Raw genomic sequence first — 23,326 nt, forward strand, 5'->3', positions numbered from 1 at the left:
CCCAAGTCAAGCTGTAAAGATGGCCACTTGTGATTCAGGAGATGGCCCATTTTGTGCATTCTTTGCTTCTGGAACTTGAGTGGCAGCTTTAGGCTTTGATAGCACAGTCTTTTTTAAGAAGACATTTATTGTGCCTTGACATAGGCACTGGGCTGAGGGCAAATATCATGTATTCCACAAGCATCAGCCCCAAGGGACAGCGCTAGTATTTTCCCACTTTTATAGCTAGGAAACAGCAGCTCTGAGAGGCTGAGTGACTTGTCCAAAGTTCTAGGACTTGGAAGGGCAATGCTGAGATTTGGATCCAAGACTCTAAAGCACGTGTGTACAGCCACCATGTCACCCTGCCAGCCCAGGTACCACCTGCCGCAGCCTTTCCTGGAGGACTTGGCAGCCTCTGTGTGTTTTAGGAAGTGGCTCAGCATCAAAGTGGGAGGCAGCGGGAACTCCCCATGGAGCAGCGCTGGCCAGCAGCAGGGCCAGGCTCATCCCCCACCTGCAAGGGCAGAGGCCAAGGCTGGAAAGACAGCTGTAAATCCCACAGCTGCCTGCTGCCAAGCTGGGAGTTGGTATGTGGAGGGGTCCAAGGAGGCTCTTGGGGCCCAGAGGCCAGCTCCCCTGGGCCAGTGTCCATGACTCCAAAGCAGGGAGCTGATGGGAGATCTGGGAGCTGTGGTTACTCATTGGGAGAGGAGGGCAGTGAGGAGTTAGATCATTGTTCTGGGAAAGTTCCAAGAGCCTTAGTCAGTCACTTCACAGGAGACCTGGGTCCTCCTAGGCACCAACCTGAGGTTGCATAGCCAGGGCAGGACTCACCCCCAAGACCTGGCCTTTAAATGGGAGCTTTTATTCAGTGTGCCCTGGGGCCTCCAGAATGCCAGCCAGGGCATTGGCACAGTGGCTGTGGGAGCTTTAGAATACCACCAAGAATAGTAATAGCTACCATTTATTTAATACTTTCTGTGTGCCAGGCACTTGCTGAATACTCTGCACGTATGCATCACTTGACAGTCACCACGAGCACCCTGGAGGCTGATGCCATGGTTATCTACATCTCATGGTTGAAGAAGCACAGCTGGGAAGGGGCAGAGCCTGCGCTGGACCCCAAGCTCTGGATGAAGCGTGAGGCTTCAATGGCTGTGCTGGAGACATTGTCATTGGTATTTGCTCAACAAACTTTAATGGAGGGTGCTCTGGGGACAGCACAGAGGGTAGAAGGAGAGTATAAATCTCTCCCTGTCTCTTTACACACACACACACACACACACACACACACACACAGTCTGGTCATGCCAAGGAGACAGATGAACACACTGCTACACAGAGCAGCATACACCAGGGGCCACACCAGTGGGGGGTACAGAGAAATTTGTGTTGAGTTTGGAGGTGAGAAGGTGCAGGGAAGAAGGATCTCCTCAAGGTGGTGCTGCATCCATTCCCTCTGCTGACAATGCCCTCAAGTCCCTCTGCTTGGTCAACTCCCCACTCTGCTCAGGTCTCTCCTCCTTCAGGAAACCTTCCCTGATTGCCTCCCTACTCTTCAGGCAATTTTTCAGGCTGTGCCCCATTGTCTTGGCCCTTAGTGCCTTGAATCATATTAGTCTGTATAAGTCTCTGACTTCTCCCTTGGAATGTGAGGTCTGGGGATGCTGGCACTGCATCTTCCCTATCTCAGGGTCCGCATTACCCAGCACTGCCCCAGGAAGACCACAGTGTCAGGGGGCCGGCAGGGGTTGTGGAACAGCACAGAGAGGAAGGGGTCAGCAGCACCAAACGCAAGGCAGAAGGCCAGCCCTGTGGGTGATGACAGGTGCCCGTCTGCTTGGAGGTTTGCTTTTAAACAGGTTTGCTTGGAGCTGAGGGTCCCTACAGGAGCAAAATGGCAGGTGGCTCTGGAGAGGTGGCTTGTCCCCATCCCAGTCCTCACAGCCATGAATGCTGTGTTTGCAGGAACTCTGGGGAGAGTGCAGTGGCTTCTCCCACATTTCTTCAAATAAAATCTGGGCCCAAATGCCCCCAGGCAGCTCTCTGCAGAATTGCCCTGTGTGTTTGTTTTGCCACCTCGGACTGAGCTGACTGCAAGGGCTCAGAACACAGCCCAGGCAGACACTGGGTATGCAAAGGTAGGGCATGTTTGTGTTAGAGCTGAGCTGTTGGCTTTAATTCTGCATTTCTTGCTCCTGAGGCTTTGAAAAACAAAGCACACTCTGGGCGGGCTCACTTGGGGAAAAGACGGGAGCTCTGGTCTTATCTTGAAGCAGCACAGTGTGCTTAGAGAAGAGTTATGGACTCTTACAATGCTGGTGAGTTCTGGAGTTGGTGCTATCTTCCAAGCCTGGGAGCTGGCAGTGTTGTGGTTCTTAGCTTCTTAGCTCAGCTAGTTCCGAGGTCTTGTCTTAAAACCAGGAAGAATTAGGTGTGCGGACACCGGAGAGTAAGTGGAGTAGAATTTATTAAGCAAAATGAAAGCTTTGAGCAAAGAAGGGACTGGGGGCGGGTGGTTCCCCTACCTGAAAGTGGGAAAGTCCCCACTGTGTGGCTGGGTCTGGGGCCTTTTATGGACTGAGAATGGAGACTGCAAGCTGATTGGTTTGTGAGTATGCAAAAAAGGTTAAAGTGAAGACACCACTCAAAGGTGGGTATGGCAACATAGAAAACCAGTTAGGAAAGAGCAGGTATATGTAAAATAGGTGAAGGGTGTGGATCAATCAAAGGAAAGCATGCAAAACAGGAAGACGAGTTCCTAATCTGGTCTGAGGGGTTGACTTGTAGCTTGGCTTTCAGGCTTTAAACTGTCTTTGGCTTAGAGGTGAGGATTCACGGGGGACCTGCACCTGTCAGCCTAGGCATTTGGCTGCCTCCTGCCATTCTCATGTCCCCTCTCTGAAGCGGTACATCTCACTGCCATTAGAATAGGGACGAAGACCAATCTTAACTGCTTCCTGCTGACTGGGGGCGCTGTTTTGGGAAAACAGCAGTCAGATCTCCCTCAGAGGCTTATCTAAAGGAACTCAGTGAATGGGAGCCATTATCCAAGGCTCCAATTGCATGACCTTTTGGAGTTTGATGGCCTGAAGTCAAGAAGAGACAAACCAGGTTATTAGAAGACATGTATCAAAATGCAACAAGAGGTAAGGACAGCTTAGAAATCCTGAGGCTGCTGGAATGCCCAGAGAACTGGTGGCTATAGTTATGCTTGCTAAGAGTTGCATGCATGGGGCTTAGCTTTGGTTAGCTCTATTGGTCTTATTTTCCCAAAGAAACCTCCAGGTAATGGGCACCCTATTTACTCCTATCACCTGGCAGGATTTGCAGGATAATTGCTCAGAACTAGAATATTGATCCAGATTTTTACATTACCCATCCCTTCTGTTTCTTCTAAGCTGCAGCCAGAGACCACTGGAAGAAGCAGTGTTAGTCTAAAATGTAAGCAAAAACTTAAAACAACTGAGATTAGAATTCAATGACAAGTGTATGATAAGTTTTGAGACATAATTTTTGTCTCTCCAGTCCATATTTTTGTCAAAACAAATCATGGTAGGACTGAGTTGTTTTCAAAATAAACTTTAGTCTTATCCTTGGCTTGATCATTTGCATAAAGTGCAATAAGAATAATTATCCTTCATGCAGGCTTTTTAAATTGGCTTTGATGGAACTCCATTCCACAAGGAATCTCAGATAAGACCTTTTAAAGCCAAGCCTAGCCATGGGTTTGTACCCTCAAATACTTATGAGTTGGATAAATTTCTCTCTTCCTCAGGTCCCAAGACAACATGGGGCTCCTAGGCCTGTTAGAAAATGACATTGTTTACTCACCACAGCTTAGGAACCCTGTACAGGAACTGTTTTGACAGGGTATGAAGTCAGTTTTCCCAAGGGGATTTTATTGGCTGTGCAAGTCAAGCTCTTTTCCTTAAAGGGAAGCACACACTTCAGTCAAAGCCTTGGCAAAACAACCTGTTTCTCCAATTGCATCCTGTTGCAAAAGAAAATGGATTCTTATTGCATTGATCCAAATAACTGTATTCCCATAACTTAAGAATACTCACAAACAGTTTCCAAATCTAGAGAAACCAAGCAGAGAGAAAAAAATATGCTCCAAATTTTGTTTACAAGAGTATACCTTACTCATGTTAGAAGCTGTAGATAGCTCAAAAAAGTTTCCTTGGCTCAGAAAAAATAAAGGTCAGCAATGTTTTAAGCAAAAAGTTTAAAAAATTACTTCAGTTTTCTGATACTTCAGTCTCTTCAGTTTACTCTTATTCTCCTTGATATTCATAAGCATTTCAGTTCTTCATGAGTCCTGTATGTTTCCCTCTATTCCAGTGTCACGATCTCCAAAGCTATCAGAAATCTGCATTTGAGAGCACCTGTCAAAGTCCTACAGCTTTTGAAAAGGATCAAAGCATGACAACAATTGTCTGTGAATGACAAAATATCTAGCATAGTTACAGTCAAAAACATGATTGACAAAGAAATTTGGTTATTTCTGTGGTTTACAATAGCTTAACATAATAACCTTAATTATGATCAATAGCATATACTCAGACATTAGACTTTTAGAAATCCCCTACAATTTTGGAACATATATTAACATTATTCACTAAAATATAACCTGAAGAAGGTTAAACATTATTTTTATTCTGGCAATCTCACGTGACTAAACACATCAAATAATCCTGTTTACCTTTCCTTCAGATGCTCCAGAGGCCCTCTGTAGCATCCAAAAGTTAGGGATCAGGAAAGACAACCTTGAAACTGAAGTTTGATTTTGGGAAGACTGTTAAATATGTTAGAGGTTCAAAGCACTTGATATTGTGAAGTAGAATTCCAGATTACCATAAGTCAGTTTAGTCAAAATGATGACTCAATAATTTTTTAAAAGACAAAACCTTTCATTATTGTTTACTATTTTTCTTAAACAGCAAGTCAGTTCCTTAATAAAACCTTGTTGTGCTTTTATTTCAATGCTTGATTTATGGAAAATCCATATAATACCTTTTTGAGGTTAGTCAGTATTTTCACACACAGAGTTTCTTTTTGCAAGACTGATTTTTACAAACCTTCCACCATTTGCTTAAACCTTATCTTATCTAATTCAAAACAATCCTTTAACCCTCTAAACTAGGCAAAACTTTACACTCCCATGTCTTCTTATAATATTTTACTCAAAACACATTTTACTTTCCTTGCACATTTTGCATGTAAATCTCTTTTCAGTAGTTTCAATTGCATGTTATAATGGCAACTCTTAGCAATTTTTAATTTTAATTTAAAACCTGGTGAGTTATTTTAATTATGTACTCAGTGCACATAAAATCTGACTCTTTCCAGCATAGTTAAGGGCATGGTTAATTTCATATGTCCCCAGGCCTTACCAAATTGTAAAACAGGCAAGTCAAACAGTTCTCAAAAGCCAAAGAAGCAGGTTATAACCTTAAAATACTTAGCAAATCTAGTATCTGATCCTCATAATTTATGCCACATATTTACATTTTGAAGACATTTGTATTTTACCAATTATCTTTAAAACTGTTTTTATTTCTCAAAGATTAAAGTCACATGAACTAAAAGGCATTGCAACTTTTATTTTTCCTTCAAAAAATATTTGATCTAAGCACTTAATTTTATTTAAGCCAATTTACGAGAGCTATTTTTAATACAACCAAATCACACATAACACATACATGGTTACACAGATAGACAGAAGAAGATCCAGTAGTTGTAAAATTTTTCATTTGCCAATCTCCTAATTGAATTACTGGCCTCAGGGTGGAGCCCTTCAAGAAACAGGGCTAGGAAAACATGCAGTTTCTAGGGCCTAATAACAAGCATAGATGAAAGGCAAAACAGGTTTTAAGAGGGATCTACCTGCTTTTAATTCCTGGGGTTCCAGAAGGAAAACAGAGGGTTTTTTTCCCCCAAAATGGGGTCTGTGGCACCTTCTCGGTTTTTGCAAAGGAGTCCCATGCTCTCAGAAGTTATCTTAGGGCCTCTCATGTGTGTACTGAGAGTGGCAAGATGAAATGGAGAAAAATAATTCAGTCGACTGAGAAAAGAATCTTTTTCCAGAAAAACAAGATGCACGAAGAGAAAAACATAAAGGGTTTTTAAATATACCTATGGCTTGGATAACCACTTTTAATTAAGCTGACTTTTAACCATAGTGCTCTTTAAGAAAATCCTTTTAAATTCTTTGTTACCAGACTTTAGCCACACCAAGTGGCCAATATTTCCAGCCTTTGAATTTTACCAAAAGTAACTTCACAGGTGAAACCAAGAAGCCTCAACTAAGGTTATGACTTAACCATGAGTGTACAAGGTATTTTTTAAAAAGTGGTAAATAGTTTTTACAAAATCTAGAATCTTTAAAGTAGCTCAGAGAAACCTCTGCCTCCTGGGTTCAAGCAATTCTCCTGCCTCAGCCTACTGAGTAGCTGGGACTACAGGCATGCACGACCATGCCTGGCTATTTTTTGTATTTTAGTCAGGCTGGTCTCGAACTCCTGACCTCGTGATCTTCCCGCCTCAGCCTCCCAAAGTGCTGGGATTACAGGCATGAGTCACCATTCCTGGCTGAGAAAGGAAGATTTGAGAAAGGAAGCTAGAAGTTGTTCATGTAAGGTAAGAGAATCAGTAAATGGTAAAAGTTACAGATATTAAGCAGAAAGTCCTCATTCCCTAAGCCAGGATTGAACCCTGGCCACCATTGTAAAATGGTGGAGACCAAAAGAAAGAACTGCCACGTTGTTACAAGGTCAAGCTTCCAAGGACATAAGACAAGATGGAGACCTGCAGCAAAGTTTGTTACTGACGTTTGCGGGGCTGGCTTGAACAGTAGGCTTACGGGGTACTAGGCCATGCTCTATCCTCAGTATTCCTCCTTATGACAGAACCATACAGAAAGACACACAAAGTATACCAGATTGGCTGCAGCTTAAGATTAGCCTCACATATCCTTTTTTCCATTCATCAAAACCTTACAGAGGATGTAAACAGTGATTTTCTCGTTCATTCAACTGGTTTGCACAGGGAGAGGGAGACCAGAAGTCTGACTGGTAAGAAATCTTTACCCTTTTGCAGACATTTCAGGCTTCTGAGTTCCCTTCACCCAAGATCAATTTTAAGCCAAGCAGTTTAAGGGTTGGGGAAATTAACTCTTCCCAGTTTGGGGTACACATCCAAGGGGAATGTCCTATGGTAGGTACAGGGACACAATTACCCATCCACAAAGAGAGGACAGAGGAGGAAAAAGCAGAAAGAAGGCATTTTTTTTTTCAAAAGCATCACAGTGATTCAGGAGGCATTTGAGAGAAGTACAGACTGAAGATGATTGGTTACCCATCTTGAAAGAGGGAAACAAAGTGTCCCTAGTTCCTTTCTCTTCCCAGTGAATGCTCAGGGTGTGTGAGGGAGAGAAAGAAGAAGCATCTCCATTTCTTTTTTGGGACCTTACATCCCTGAGTCCCAATGACCTTGGCAGGGTGCCACCCATGGGTACCAATGAGGCTTTCACCTATGTTAATGGGGGGGCCTAGGGCATAGGAATTATCTGCATTCACCCACATGCTGCCAGTCCCCCATGCTGTCGGTAACCTTTGGGTTCTCCCGACCTCATTTATGGCATAGATACTAGCATGACCTCTATCCTTGAAATAAGGGGGACCTAATCAACAGGAATTAGTCATGCTCATCTGCGCTGTGCCCCTTGACTTCCATTGTTGTCTGCCTCTGGATCCCTCAGATCCCGTTTTCCTTACTAGGGCTTCAATCTGAAGCTTGGAATTGAGTTTGAGACAAAAAGCTGCCTCAGGAGGGTTCATGGACTCATTAAGTCCCAGGTGGTCCTTGCCAGACTGCAGCCAGCAGCCAACAGCCAACAGGATCGCTCCTCTGCTGCTCCCTTATCGTAAGTCAAATGCTAAGGTAAAGCTGTAGAGCTGAGTCATCCTCAAACAAGGGAGAGAAAAGGGAGTTCTGTGATTTTGGGTCCTGACCTAGTAAAATGCCTTTCAAAAGGAAAAAAAACACCTTGCATAGAAAAGTTTCCTGTATTCACAGGGCTGTGTTAACTACTGACATATTGGAGAACAGAAAAAAAAAAACAAAAAAAAAAAAAACAAAAAAAAAAAAAACAGCTTAAATGGAGGGCAGGGAAGGTGCCTGGGGGGAAAAAAACCTCTTGCTCTATGCAAATGGGTTCCTCCAATGGGGAGAGATTCTTAATTGCTGGACCCTCCTTCTGGTTCAGACTGAGCTGGACCCCTCAGTCATGGGAGGAAAGACTCAATGGGTATGTGGTGGGAGGGGGTGGTGGGCAGAAAATGCTGACCAACTGGCTGTGCAGGGTCCCTAGCACCTGAGACTTCCCTGGGTCCCAGGCAGCAGACATGGCTCACTTGTGCTCTGTGTGGCTATTGGACACAGCACAGGCATGCGGTGGACACAGCCACATGCCCCAGCTAGGAAGGGAGGAGGGAGTGGGTAGCTGCTGTGCACCCATTTGTCCACCGTGTGTGCTTGTGGCTGTTGGGATGGGGGTAGGGAATGTGCCTCTAAGAACAGATGAAAATCACATTGTTCTGAATTGCATATCTGATGGCTAGGCCAAATGCTCATTCTACCTAATAATATTTCTGCAGTTTGCAACAACACACTTAACATTGTAAAAGAAGAGATAGGAGCCATTTCAAACCGTGAAAGAAGAAAAGAAAAACACCATAGAAAAGTCTGGAGGTCTTGGCTGATGCCATAATGGGCAGTCAGGGATGGAGCCAAGTCTAGGGGCCTTCTGGCAATTAAGTCCTTGGCCAGATGCCTTCAGTTGCCTCAGGACCTTATTCTGGTCCCATGTGATGGCTAGACCTCCATGAAGGGAAACAAACCAACATCTCTTTGACATGAAAGAGACAGAGAGGTGGCAGGGTTGCATCCTGTCCTCTGTAACTGCATCACTCATTCTTATTTGGCTCACCAGAGGTTTGGTGCTTCATCTGCCTTCAGAAAAAAGTCTGAGGATGAGAAGGCTCAGAAACAAAGGTGAAAGAGGGTTTGGGTCCACATTTACTCACCCTCCAGGTATCCCCATATGAGCCACCAAAATGTTGCAGTCTTTCTGCTCCTCAGCTCAGCTAGGCCCGAGTTCTTGTCTCACAACCAGGAAGAATTAGGTGCACAGATACTGGAGAGTGAGTGGAGTGAATTGATTAAGCAAAAGGAAAGCTCTCAGCAAAGAGTGGACCCAGGGGTGGTCCCCCTACTCAAAGGTGGGAAAGGCTCCCTGTGTGACTGGGTCTGGGGCCTTTTATGGACTCAGAATGGGGAGTGCATGCTGATCGGTTTGTGAGTAGGCAAAAAAGGTTAAAGTGAAGACACCACTCAAAGGTGGGCATGGCAGTGTAGAAAACCAATTAGGAAAGCGTAGGTCTATGTAAAATAGGTGAAGGGTGGGGATCAATCAGAGGAAAGTGCAACAAATGGGAAGACAAGTTTGCAATCTGGTCCGAGGATTTGACTTGTAGCTTTAGGCTTTAAACTGTCTTCGGCTTGAAGGTGGGGTTTCACCAGTGACCTGCCCCTGTCTGCCTAGGCATTTGGCTGCCTTCTGCTGCTCTCAGCAGCAACCATGTGGGGATGGAGAGAGAGCCGTCCTTCTGTATGTGCAGGTCCCTGAGTGCAGAGACAGTGATGACTCCACATAGGCAATGGCAGGAGATGCTGGCCTGGAAATGTCTGCAGAAGGCTCTCCCCTTGGCATCAGGGGGTGCAGAGATGTTGGCTGTCCCAAGAGCTTGCTGAAGGAAGTTCTTTCTACATTCCAGACATCTGGGGGTTCGTCACTAAGAGTGGGGGCCTTGTGAGCAGCGCTGATCTGGGAAGAAGGAAATATGGGCAGAGACAGGGAGGTCAGGATGACAGCAGGAGCCCAGGGGACTGAGGCAAAAAATAATCATATTATTTAGAAGACAGAGGAGCTGAAAAGATAGGTTTGGAGCTGACACCTTGGGCTGAACGCTTCAAGAAAGAGGACTGTTCATGTAATTCAGAGTCAAATACTTAGAGAGGACAGTGGACCAGCATGAAGGCAGCGGGCTCCCTGGGAGAGGTGTTGCTGCCTGGATTTACAGCTTGTGGCTAAATGAATGTGGTAGACAAAATAAGGCCCCCAAAGATAGCCGCATGCTAATTCCTCAAACCTGTGACCACGTAACCTTATGTGGCAAAGGGGACTTGGCATATGTGGTTCAATGAAGGACCCTGAGGTAGGGAGATTATCCTAAAGTGTCCAGATAGGCCCAATCTAATCCCATGATTTGTTCAAATCAGAGAACCTTTCCCAACTGGTCAGAGGGAGACGTGATCACACACACAAAAAAGTCAGAGAGATGCTGGCATTGAAGACGGAGGAAGGGGCCGCAGGGAATGGAGTGTGGGCAGCCTCTAGAAGCTGAAAAAAAAAAATCATGAGGAAATGGATTTTTCCCTAGAGCCTTCAGAAAGGGGTGCAGCCTGTGACACTTTGACTTTAGCCCAGTCAGACCTGGTTAAAACTCTGGCCTACAGCACTGCAAGGAGTTGGTGGGGTTGTTTTTTTGTTTGTTTGTTTTTGTTTTGTTTTTGAGACAGTCTCGCTCTGACACCCAGGCTGGAGTGCAGTGGTGCGATCTTGGCTCACTGCAACCTCTGCTTCCTGGGTTCAAGCAATTCTCCTGCCTCAGCCTCCTGAGTAGCTGGGATTACAGGCATGTGCCACCATGCCCAGCTAATTTTTTAGATGCCCAGCTAATTGTTTGGATACCCAGCTAATTTTAATAGATACCTGGTTTCACCATGTTGGCCAGGCTGGTCTTGAACTCCTGACTTCAAATGATTTGCCCACCTTGGCCTCCCAAATGATCTGCCTACCTTGGCCTCCCAAAGTGCTGAGATTACAGGCATGAGCCACTGTGACTGGCCTGTGTTGTTTTTAAGTCACCATTTTTGTAGTGATTCGTAACAGCAGCAACAGGAAACTCTTCTCTCCACCCGCACCCTGCCCTGGCCACCAGCTCCGCCTCCCCAGTGTCTCTGTCCCCACTGCTTCTACCTAGACCCCACTGCTCCTCCCTTCCTCTTCTCTGAACCACTGGCACACCTCCAGCCGGGCCACCTGCTTAGCACTGTTCCCCTTTAGTCCACTCTGCTAGGCGCTTGAGTTATCTTCCAAAAACCCAACTTAGGCCGGGCGCGGTGGCTCAAGCCTGTAATCCCAGCACTTTGGGAGGCTGAGATGGGCGGATCACAAGGTCAGGAGATCGAGACCATCCTGGCTAACACGGTGAAACCCCGTCTCTACTAAAAAATACAAAAAACTAGCCGGGCGAGGTGGCGGGCGCCTGTGGTCCCAGCTACTCCGGAGGCTGAGGCAGGAGAATGGCGTAAACCCGGGAGGCGGAGCTTGCAGTGAGCTGAGATCCGGCCACTGCACTCCAGCCTGGGCGACAGAGCCAGACTCAGTCTCAAAAAAAAAAAAAAAAACAAAACCCCAATTTAGGTGAGGACAATTTCTACTGAATACTGGTTTTAGTTTCTATTACTTAAGAAGGTATGTCCAGATGCCCCAACTTGGCATTCAAGCCACAGCTTCCTTCTTGGTCTTCTTCTCCGCCTCTCTCCTTCTTGCCATGTGCCAAGATTGGTAAACATGTCTTCACACCAGTTCTCTGTGTCCTCCCTTTCCTTCACCACCTCTCCAGTGTTTCCCATGTTGTCTGGATTGCCTTTCATCCTCCCTAGTCTAGAGATGCTCAAGGGGTATCACTGCTCTCAAGTCAGCCCTGCTGGGTAATAAGATCTAAAATTACCCTCTATAAGATAGCTCACAGCGTCAAGTGGCATTTTCTGGGGTGAGAAAACCTCATTCTATTTTGTTTGCTGATTGCTTTACCATCTGGCCTCCCCTAGTCCATGCTAACTCCTCAGGACAGGGATGGGTCTTGCTTTTCTACATATTTCCTTGAGAAATGCCAGTGGAGAGGGTGCCTTAGGCTGTTCCAGCTGCTGTAACAAATTGTGATAGACTGGGTGGTTTAAACAACAGAAATGTATTTATCATATACTGAAGGCTAGAAGTCTGTGATCAAGGTGCCAGCATGGTCAGGTTCTGGTGAGGGCCCTCTTCCTGGTTTGTAGATGGCTGTCTTCTTGCAGCGTTCTCACATCAGAGAGAGCAGAGACAGGAAGCTCTTGTATCTTTTTTTTTTTTTTTTTTTTTTTTTGAGACAGAGTCTCAGTCACCCAGGCTGGAGTGCAGTGGTGCGATCTCAGCTCCGTGCAACCTCTGCCTCCTGGGTTCAAGTGATTCTCATGCCTCAGCCTCCCAAGTAACGGTGACTACAAGCATGCACCACTGCATCCAACTAATTTTTGTATTTTTACTAGAGATGGGGTTTCACCATGTTGCCATGTTGCCCAGGATGGTCTCGAACTCCTGACCTCAAGTGATCCACCTGCCTCAGCCTCCCAAAGTGCTGGGAATACAGGCATGAGCCACTGTGCCTAGCTTCTTGTATCTCTTCTAAGAGCACTAATCCCATTCATGAGGGCTTCACCTTCACAACCTAATTCACCTCCTAAAGACTTCACCTCAGCCAGGCGCAGTGGCTCATGCCTGTAATCCCAGCAATTTGGGGGGCCGAAGTGGGTGGATTGTGATATCAGGAGTTCAAGACCAACCTGGCCAATGTGGCAAAACCCTGTCTCTACTAAAAATACAAAAATTAGCCAGGCCATGCTACTCGGGAAGCTGAGGCAGGAGAGTCGCTTGAAACCAGGAGGCAGAGTTTGCAGTGAGCCGAGGTCATGCCACCGTACTCCAGCCTAGGCAATAAGAGCGAAACTCCATCTCAAAAAAAAAAAAAAAAAAAAAAAGACTTCACCTCTTAACACCATCACATCAGGGGTTAAGATCTCAACATGAATTTGAGGGGAACAAACATTCATTCAGTGGATAACAAAGGGTTACCTTAAGTAGCTCATGGAAAGAGGCAGAGTGGAAACATCTAAGACCTTTGGAAAATAATCCTAATGGCTACTTTCTACTGCACTTGACAGTTTTCTAATCATGTACAAATCTATGAGCACATTTGCGTCTCTGGGAGCTGGTTTTACCAAGAGTCTTTAAATCCAACTGCTGACATTTACTAAGCACTTGGACTTTAAAACAAACCCCAGGAGGCAGGGAAAATGCCAAAAGTTTCCCTACAGCTCAATAAAGGGAAGCAAAAATAAATTAGAAAAAAAATTAAAAAAGGAAGTTGTCATTCAAAGTTGTCATTCTCACAAATGTCAGCTGGTGGAACTGCTACACACAAATTATACTGTTAACTCCTCACCGTCAGCCTCCAAGACCATGATCATTCTGCCTCCTGAAACAATGAAAACATGGCTTTGAGAAGAGGTGTACCACGTGAGGTTCTATGGCCAGGACATGGCAGACTGGGACTAGAGCTGGACATTTTGCCCCAAGGTGATGGATCCCATCCTGAGCCTTATGGACTTGAGGAATTTTCTTTACCTTCCTCACTTGCTCACTTGTGTTCCATCTTGTGTGCTTGAGCTGAGATGTGCATACACCACCTGTCATGGGCTGAAGTATGTCCCTGCTCCAAATTTAGATGTTGAAGTCCTCACTCTCAGCACCTTAGAACCTAATGTGTTTGAAAAAACAAATCTTCTGAGAGTAATTAAGCTAAAATCAAGTCTTCAGGGTGGGCCTTAATCCAATGTGACTGGTGTGCTTATAAGAAGAGGAAATTTGTACCCATGGAAAGACAACAGAAGCATGCACAGACAGAGGGACACCGTGTGAAGACACTGCGAAAAGGTGACCATCTGCAAGCCAGGGGGAGAAGTCTTGAGAGAAACTAGCCCTGCCGATGCCTTGATTTTGGACTTCTAGCCTCTATAACTGTGAGAAAATAAATCTCCATTGTTTAACCTGTGGTACTTTCTTATGACAGCTTGGTATAGTTTGGATTTGTGTCCATCCCTGCCCAAATCTCATGTTGAATTAGAGGAGGGGCCGAGAGAGGTGATTAGATCATGGGGGGCGGGTTTTTCTCATGCTGTTCTCCTGATAGTAAGTCTCACGAGATTTGATGGTTTTATAAAGGGGTGTTCCCCCACACATGCCTTCTTGCCTGCCACCATGTAAGATATGACTTTGCTCCTCATTCACCTTCCACCATGATTGTGAGGCCTCCGAAGCCATGTGGAACTGAGTCAATGAAACCTTTTTCCTTTATAAATTACCCAGTCTCAGGTATGTCTTTATTAGCAGTGTGAGAACAGACTAATACAGAAACATAGAAACTGGGGGCTGGGGAGTTGCTGCCTGGGATACCCTCCAATTGGTGGTCCCATGAGGCAGGGGCTGTGTCAGTCCTGCTGGGCACACAGTGGTGATCAGAGGTCATCAGCAGGTGCAGAGCTGAACAGGATGATTGGCTTGAACTCTTATGGACTTGGGCAGAAAAGGAGCTTGCAGCCCACAAGAATGGGTGGTTTTGTACAAAGGACACTTGTCAGCAGCCCTCAGCCTCAGCCCAGCATGGCCCAGTCTGGTGATGTCATACAGGGTGCCACCATGGCCACAGAGCAGCAGAGCAGGGTTGGATTTCATTAGCTGTGACCCATGTGACCAGAGCTGCCCTCTGTCCCTCAGACACAGTATTTTAAAAGGAAAGTTTTATTATTAATCAGGTATGGTGAGGCCAACAGACCAGGAGATAGCTGCTGCTGAAAAGAAATTGTGCTACACTCACAGATCCCAGGAGATGGGGCAGGACACACCACGGGGCAGGGGGTAGGGGGAGTGGGGGTGGGCACTGGGGAAAGCACCAGGGCCTGGCAGGAGGGGGAAGGGTAGGGGGAAATGGGCAGGAACGTTTATTGTGATTTCCAAGGGAGCAAATGGGTAAGTCAGGCCCAGCAGGCATAGGGCTGGCTGGTGTGCATCATTCCAGTGGGCTCTGGGGGTGTAGGGCTGTCCCTAGTTATCTGGTTCCTGGCCCTGAGGTAGCTAGGGCAGGAGAACGGTGGCCCAGAGTGTGAGAGCCCCATAGGGGAGGGGGTTGGGGATGTGGGGTTGGCATCGGTTGGTTCGCTTGTGTGAGTTCTTGTGGGAAAGTGGTTTGCTGTTTGGGGGAACTGGCTAACCCTGAGAGGGACTCAACCAGTAAAACTAGTAAGTACTCATTGTTCATCAAAAAAGATGCTTCATCTCTTTGAACTTCAGATGCCTCATCACTAAAACTAGGGAAATAATGCTGACAGCTGACTTCTCAAAGAGAACCTCAGGAACGTATACTAGAAGGCAGGGTGCCCACTACCTGCACAGTCTCGGAAGGAAGGAGTAGAAAGAAGGGTATTGACCAGGCTTTCTCTTCTGAGCTGTGTGATTTTAAGGCAGCTCTTGAAAGACTGGACCTTTTGATCAGTGTGCACAGTGAGGCTAGGGTCTTAGAGTGAGTACTGATTAGCAAGCTTTTGGTCTTGATAAGAAAACAGGGCAGCAGCTTTGTTTTCCAGCAGAAAGTATTTCCTAAAGCAAGCAGCTAAATTATTTTTCCTAGTCCCAGTATTGTTTAGCACAGAAACAGGGAAGCATGCTAGTTTCAATAATAATAATAATAATAATAGTAATATTTACCTCATAGGATTATTAGGAAAGTCAGGTGAAATTATGTAGGAAATGTGCTTAGCACAGTCTCTGCTTAATAAACGTAGCTATTAATTAGGGTGAGGCAGAAGATAACCAGAGGAGAATGTGATGAAGCCATTTGGGTAGGGTGGTGCATTATCCTGGTTTATCTAAGACTGGAGGTGTTTTGGGACGGGGAATTTCAGTGCTAAAACCAGGAAAATCCCAGGCAAATGAAGTCAAGTTGGTTAATCTTGGTTCAAAACAGGAAAACCCAATTGTTGCACATAAATTTTTTGGAATTTAACTTGGATTTTTCTTTTAAGCATCAGAAATGTCTAATAATGTTTGTGAGTGCCAGAATAGAACATGTGGTGGTCCTTAGGGAGAAGGGAGTAAGATTTCCCAAGTAGCAGAGGCACTATCCTGCAGCAGGTATTCGCTAGAATCCTGCTTTGGGGCCTTTGCTGAGGGTCTTGAGATAGCCCTTTGGAAGCATCTCGAAGGCTGCATTGGAAATAAATAAGCCCCGGGAGGATCACACTGCAGGTGGAACCTGAGACCCTAAGCCAGTCAGAATCACCTGGGTATGACAAGCAGCACTCTGCCTCTTTCTCTCATTTCTCTCTTCTGTTCAAATAAAAAACTGAACTTGAATGAAGAAGCACCCAAAACTGGGGTTAAAAACTAGACTTTTTGGGTTCAAAGTGAGACTTTTTTCCTGTTCCTCTTTTTGCACATATGGAGCCCAACACGGCTTTAGTGAGCTGCTTCTTGCCAAATGTTGGGACAGCACCAGTCCATTTAGTTCTCACCAGTGCCCTGCAAGGAGTGTACTATTACCTTCACATCACACACCAGGAAATTAAGGTTGGGAGAGGTTAGGGGACTTGCAAAAGGTCATGGAGCTATGAAGGGACAAGGAGCTGGGATTCAAATTTGGGTTTGTAAGGAGAGAAGTCTTTCTTCTCAGCCTAGTAAGTGTGGGAGATCAATGGCAGGGTGATCGGATCTCCAAGATGAATGAGTCAACAGGACTTTCAAAGCACTATCTGAAGGTAAACAAGTCAGTATCATCTCTCCTTAGGGTCTGTGAGTTACTTTTCCTCTCTTGAGGGAGACACTGAAATCTACACCAAATTGAGCGAATTGAGCCCTATGGAATTGCACCCAAAGCAGGGGCTCACGTTTCTCTCAGGCTTCCTTCGCTTACAGCCCCCAGGTGATCCTGGCTGGGTGCTATTTCCAGGAGGGTCTCTCCCTCAGCAGGGAAAGGAGAGCAGGATTTGCAGAAGCTCCAGTTGGAGACAGAGCCCTGGGGGCGGGGGTTGGTGGATAGGGGTAGGCACTTGGCTTAAGCCAGATCTGAACTGTTTCCTTCTATCCTGCTCCTGGGGCAGGAGGCCCCCTGCAAGGCCCTAACTCTACTGATCTTATTTCCTTCTGGGGAATTTTCCCACAGGGAGGCAGGAAAGGTCAGCAGTGTGTCCTGAGAGCCCTAAGGCAGGCCACCCACTTTTCTACCACAGGAGTGCTTTGGGAGAGGTACTGGAGGCCACACCTGTGTGCCCACTGGGTCCTTTTAAGACATACCAAGGAGTTGCAAGTGGGGGATGCCACCGCAGTGCTGGGCCTGCAAGGGAGCCCCAGAAGACTCTATTAAGCTCCCATTTGACAAGTTTTAAAAGTGGCCCAACCCAGGCATGTGCACGGGATCAGAAGCCCCATCTCTCTAAATTACTAGGTTGAAACGCCATTATCTTCACGACTCATGCACCGTCCTCACTACTTCTGCGGTAACTGTGTTCCATCAGGGCTGGGTTTGATTTTTTAAATGAACTCGATTTGTTTTATTGTTTTATAATTTGAACAAGTAGAGATGGAAGTAAATAGAAAACCAGCATCTGTGTATTACACATATAAAGTCACCATAAAAATAAACACCATGAATACTCTTCAGCAATGGGAATGAAAAATCTACAACTACATACCACTGAACACAAACGAAAATCACGAACAACAGGTTGAGGCAGCGAAGCCGAGCCCAGGTGATTCCATTTAAATGACCGATGGAAAACTAAACGCAGGCAAAATTATCTTCTGTTGGGAGTCAGGAGAGTGGCTGCCCTTCTGGAAGGAGGGATAGAGAGAGGAAAGGGACAGGGGGAGGGGCTTCCGGGAGCCCAGAAAAATTACGTTTTGTGAATTCAAAATTAGCAAATTCTGTTTCTCTATCTGGGTGCTGGTTTCACAGGTTGTTCAGTTTGTGATGATTCACTCTGTTTTACATCCAGTTAACATCACCGATGTTAAAAGTAAGTCGGAGGCAGCTAACACACTAGTGTGCGTATTAAATTCTAGCCACAAACCAGGGTCAGTTTAGGGCCTGAGGTCTGCTCCCCTCTTTTAAGAAAAGGTTGAACAAGTGCCCAGCAGGGGTCAAAGCCTGTGCTGGCCACGTTTTCTGCTCCTCCTCCTCCTCCTCAGGTTTCGAGGGGCATTGGAAAGGAAATGACTTTCTCACTGTGCAATGCCAGGCTTTGTTCAAGCACTTGGGAAAACAATGAGGAGGCAACTTATTCCCAGCTCCAGGTAAATGATTAAAATGCGATAAGGGTGGGGAGCTGGGGCGGACAGAGTGAAGGGTGGGAGGTGGACGGCTGAGGGTGGGGGGCGTCAGCAGATGTCAGAGTCTGGGGATGCCTCAGTCCTGAGGTTGAGCGGGTTGGGGAGGGGCGCTCCAAAGAGCCCGGGGATGCCCCTGTCACAGCCCTGGCAGAAGGAGGAAGCACTGCGGAGGCCCCACATTCGCAGGGGACCACAGGCCAGGTGCGCGTGGATTTGCGTGGTTTACTCACTCCGATCTCAGGTCTGGCCTAGAAAGTAAACTGATGCTTTCACCTTCCCAGGGCAAGGGGAACCGGTGGAAGGGACTCAGCTCCCCAGTTCGGTGCCTCCTCGGTGACCACTCCCTCCTTTCTCAGGCTCCCACCCTGAGCTTCAGCAGAAACCCCCTTCTGCAATGATGGCCCTGGAACACCAATGTCATAGCCACCCACGACAGCCCTGAACCCGTCCGACCCCCATAGGGCCCCTCAGCCCCCAAGGGCTGAGCCAGGGCCTCCCTGGGACCCTCTGCACTCCCGTCAGGCGGGCCTTCTCTGGGCGGGTTTAGTATTAAGCGTTAATGATTAAATGGGGGTTCTCCATTAACCCCGCAGCAGGCCTTTGTCTCTGGACTGCCTAGGCCTCCTCCTTTGAAATGCCACATAAAAATGATGGATGTCCTTCCCTCCCTCCCGGGATCAGCGGGTCCTGTTTCCCTTTAAAGTTGAAGTGGGCAACACAAGGGCCAGCCTTGTTTAAACACAGAAGCGCGAGGCCGACCCCGGGCTGCGCAGGAACGGCCGGGCGGGGCGGGCAGGCAGAGATAAGCGCGCGGCGGCTGCAGGGTCGCCGGGAGCGGCCCGCGGTAGGGACACGTGGGACCGCGCCGGCTGCACCCGGGTTGCGGGGCCGCTCGCTTAGGGCCCGAGAGGATTTGGAGACCGGTAGGAACCGTCTCTTTGCCGAGGTTCGCGTCGATGGCGAATAATGACATCCACTCCGAGAGTGCTGAACCCGTCCCCGCGGCGGAAGGAGTTGCAATCAGAAGTGAACGAGAAAGGGTGTGGGCGTGGCTTGTGCATTCGGCGAGCTGCTCACCTGCACTGCTTAACGCGCGGTCCAGGCGCCGGCAGCATCAGCACCTCCTGGCAGGCTGCTGGAAAGGCGGGTCTCAGGCGGCTGCATCAGAGCTGCACATTAATTCGGTCCCTAGGCGACTTGTGTGCCCAGTAGCTTGAGAAGCCCGGCCTATATAACCAGTGGCTCTAGTAACAATGGGAATAATACTGGCTAATATGTATTGAGTGCCCAGCGTGAGTCCAGCACTGTCTTAAGCACCTTACAAAATTGTCCTATTTAATCTTTATGACATGCCAGATGCACCATTTTGCAGATGAGAAGGTTGAGGTCCGCAGAGTTTTGGTGTTTTGTCAGAGATTACACAACTGATTATTAGAAGCCCAGGCTGTAATAGGCTCGCATACAAGCACACGTGCAGAAGCCCCTTCTAGGTTAAACCTGGGGTGGGTGTGTGTGTGTGTGTGTGTGTGACTTCAAGTTGGAGATTGTCCTTTGAAATAATCAGGGGCCAAATCTTGGCTGCTTAACGTGCACCCAGCTGAGATGGATCAATAGGAAGCTCACTTGGCTCAAGAAGACACTCCTCTTGCCTCCCACCTCAGTCGGCTGTAGATAAACATGTGGCATGTCTCCCCTCCACCCTGCAGTGTTTAGAAAGGAACACCAGTGCTGGATGGAACCCACCCCCACCGCACACATACCCTCAGGTCTGCTCTGGCCCCATGAAAGGGTTAACTTAGGGCTCCGTCACTACATAAATCTGTGTTTATCTGCTGCAAAGTAAGCTATTTAGGTTTCTGATTTACAATCCTTGGTTTTCATAAAAGTCAGTCATTCCCAGTAAAAGAATGTGGGTTAGATTTATAGGATCTGCGTTAGTCTTTAAAGCCCAAAGCCGGTCTATGACTCACCCTCCGTAATGTTCTTGCTCTAGTCCGGAGATATTCATGTGTAAAGAGAAAGTCGGATCTCTGCCCTGAAAAATAAGACTTTTGGGGGGAACTAATTATAATGGCGTCAATTGTACTATGCTTGTAAATTTGCCGTCAGCGGGCCCCCCTGGAGCCTGTTTTCCAGGGGTTTTATTCCTCAGTAAAATGTGCTCTGGTTTGCAGCTTGGCATATGAGACCTCCACTGGTATGAGCCAATGTTTTTTCCTACCAAATTATTAGAAATAAACAGCCCACCAGTGGAAAGGCAGAAAAATTATAAGCAAGGAAAATAAATCTTGGAATGTTTGCATTTGGCGATTTTAATAAAGTCAGTCACTTAGCCCAGCAGCCCAACTGGCTAAATGGAGCTGGCCTGATATTTTTATTTTAATTTGAGTTTGTGTTTTGCCAGTGTGAAATGGGGTCAAGGCAAGACACCATGGAAAAAGGCTTTGATGTCTCCTTGAAAAATATTTTGCACTGTGACTTCATGATATTTGGTGTCCTCTCCCCTTCCCCACCCCCAGCCTCCAGCTAGAGGAGCTGAACGTCTAACCCATGACCATCACACGTAATAAAGTATCACCGTCATCAACAATCCTCTTTCCAACTCCCTCCCCTCCCCCGTGAAGTCTGAATTCAGGCCAGAATGTCTTACAATGTAGAATACAAATGCTGATCAAGATAATAGAATATGATTAAAGGGGATGGAGGAGACCAGCCTTTTAAACTTTCTCCAAAGTAAAGCCAAGGTGTGAGGCCCAAGTGCTAGAGGAGGGAAGGGAAGGAAGGCTGTATGGATTAGGCTGATGGCCAGTCCAAACAGAACTGGTTTAGGAGGTGAAGATTTAGCAGTGGGTGGACAAATGGAGAGCCATGGATTGGGAAGGATGGCAGAGAGCAATGATCCCAGAGTAAAAGCCAGTTCTCCCTCACCAAATGTGTGAAAGACAAAGATGCGATTATATTTGCAAAAGTCTTAATTTAGTCTCAACAAGGGTAATGTGAAAGACTTTGACATTTCTGCTCTTGTTTTGGGGTCAGGAAATGTTTACTGCAGACCACAAGGTGTAGCTCAAGGCCCCAGGATGCATAAACTAATGCGACTTACCTTAACTTTTTCCCAGACCAATGAGAAAGCAGATAAGTTGACAGAAGATTTTAGTACAAGTATGTAGTGCACACAGAATGGTTCAAATCTACCATGCGTGGCCCATTTGTGTTTCCTTTTTTTTTTTTTTTTTTTGAGTCAGAGTCTCGCTCTGTCGCCCAGGCTGGAGTGCAGTGGCCGGATATCAGCTCACTGCAAGCTCTGCCTCCCGGGTTCACGCCATTCTCCTGCCTCAGCCTCCCAAGTAGCTGGGACTATAGGCGCCCGCCACCTCTCCCGGCTAGGTTTTTGTATTTTTTTTTAGTAGAGACGGGGTTTCACCGTGTTAGCCAGGATGGTCTCGATCTCCTGACCTCGTGATCCACCTGTCTCGGCCTCCCAAAGTGCTGGGATTACAGGCTTGAGCCACCGTGCCTGGCCTCCATTCGTGTTTCAATGTAAACAACCAAATCCTGTTGGGCTTTTTTTTTTTTTAGATGGAGTCTTTCTCTGTCACCCAGGCTGGAGTGCAGTGGTGCAATCTCTGCTCACTGCAAGCTCCACTTCCCGGGTTCACACCATTCTCCTGCCTCAGCCTCTCGAGTAGCTGGGACTACAGGCATGCGCCACCATGCCCAGCTAATTTTTGTATTTTTAATAGAGGCAGGGTTTCACCATGTTGGCCAGGATGGTCTCGATCTCTTGACCTCGTGATCTGCCCACCTCGGCCTCCCAAAGTGCTGGGATTACAGGCGTGAACCACCGCGCCTGGCCCTGTTGGGCGTTTTAAGTCACCTTCCCCTTCACCTCAGTGCAGAGCATTGTGGTAGGTGGGTCCTTTGGGAGCCCTCAAAGATGAACAACATGTGCCTGCCCCAACTGAGCTCAGTAGGACAAGGAAGACATGTGCAATATACCATGTAGAAAATGATAAGGGCAATGCACAGAGAAATTATGTGTGAGTCTAGAGACCAGGGAAGACTTCAGGGAAGAGTTGGTATTTCTGTGGCTCTTGAAGGCTCAGTAGGAGTTTGACATGTAAAGGTGAGGAGCAAGGATAACCCAGAGAAAGAAGAATGAATAAAAATGTTTAGAAGTAGGAGGGTGGTGGCTCCTTTGGAAAGAGGCAGGAGGACCTCTTTGTGGGTGCTTCATGGACATGTGCGGAGTCTAGAGGCCAGATAATGGAATCCAGGCCAGGCGTGGGTATGCTTGCACACTTGCTGAGGAATCTAGACTTGATCTTGAGGGTACTGGGAGCCTTCCCTGACCTACTGAGTCTGGGGTTGGTACCTTATTTGTGGTACCAGAGTATAATCACTTCCTCACTCTCTATTGCAGCCCTTTTCATCCTATTGTACAAGGTCATACTTACCTTACCGATTGGATCGTAAACCCCCTGAGAGTCTTGCTCACTCTTATAATACCAATCCCTAACACCATGCCCAGCACAAAATAGATATGCAAGAAACTTCTGATGCAGAATGAGGGAAATGGAGTTTTCAACATTTCTATAACAATGAATTGAAGGCTTGTAGCAGGGGACAAGTAGCTTGGAACCAGGCTTCAGAGAACTTGGACATTGGGTCCAATGGTAGCCAGGAAGCAGAGGTTCATTGGTGTTGGCGGGCAATATGGGTTGGGTATATGGTGTCAGATGCCTCCCTTCCCATTTGCTGGGAAATGTGAAGGCTGCCTATGACAGTCCCTGTTAAATCCTGAGCACAGTGCAGCTGTGAGGCTGTGGTCCCAGGAAACGGAAGGGATGTGGATGCCAGAGACTAGGAGGTTCAGAGCCAGGGTGAGGGGAAGTGGCAGGGCCGGCATCACAGATAGGGAGGCTAGGGTGCACAGTAGTTTGGAGATGATGGTGACAAGAGGAGCACAGTGAATGAAGGAAGGAAAGAGGAGTTCAGTTTGGAATATGCTGCCTT

At 46.9% G+C, this 23,326-nt stretch overlaps 2 long non-coding RNA genes across 3 annotated transcripts; both read left to right on the forward strand.

Moving 5' to 3' along the window:
- Positions 1-2,323: 2,323 nt before the first annotated feature.
- Positions 2,324-4,962, forward strand: LOC116269407. The gene is made up of 2 exons (XR_004176870.1): positions 2,324-3,131; positions 4,327-4,962. It is a non-coding gene; the product is annotated as an uncharacterized LOC116269407 (long non-coding RNA).
- Positions 4,963-6,494: 1,532 nt separating this feature from the next.
- LOC108580483 lies at positions 6,495-13,977 on the forward strand. 2 transcript variants are annotated; one of them, XR_002524485.1, is made up of 3 exons: positions 6,495-6,624; positions 7,764-7,909; positions 13,093-13,977. It is a non-coding gene; the product is annotated as an uncharacterized LOC108580483 (long non-coding RNA). The 2 variants fall into 2 exon arrangements; XR_001891596.2 differs by having other exon boundaries at positions 6,495-7,909.
- Positions 13,978-23,326: the final 9,349 nt, after the last annotated feature.

This window comes from Papio anubis, chromosome 11 (genome assembly GCF_008728515.1).
Source record: "Papio anubis isolate 15944 chromosome 11, Panubis1.0, whole genome shotgun sequence".
NCBI lineage: Eukaryota > Metazoa > Chordata > Mammalia > Primates > Cercopithecidae > Papio > Papio anubis.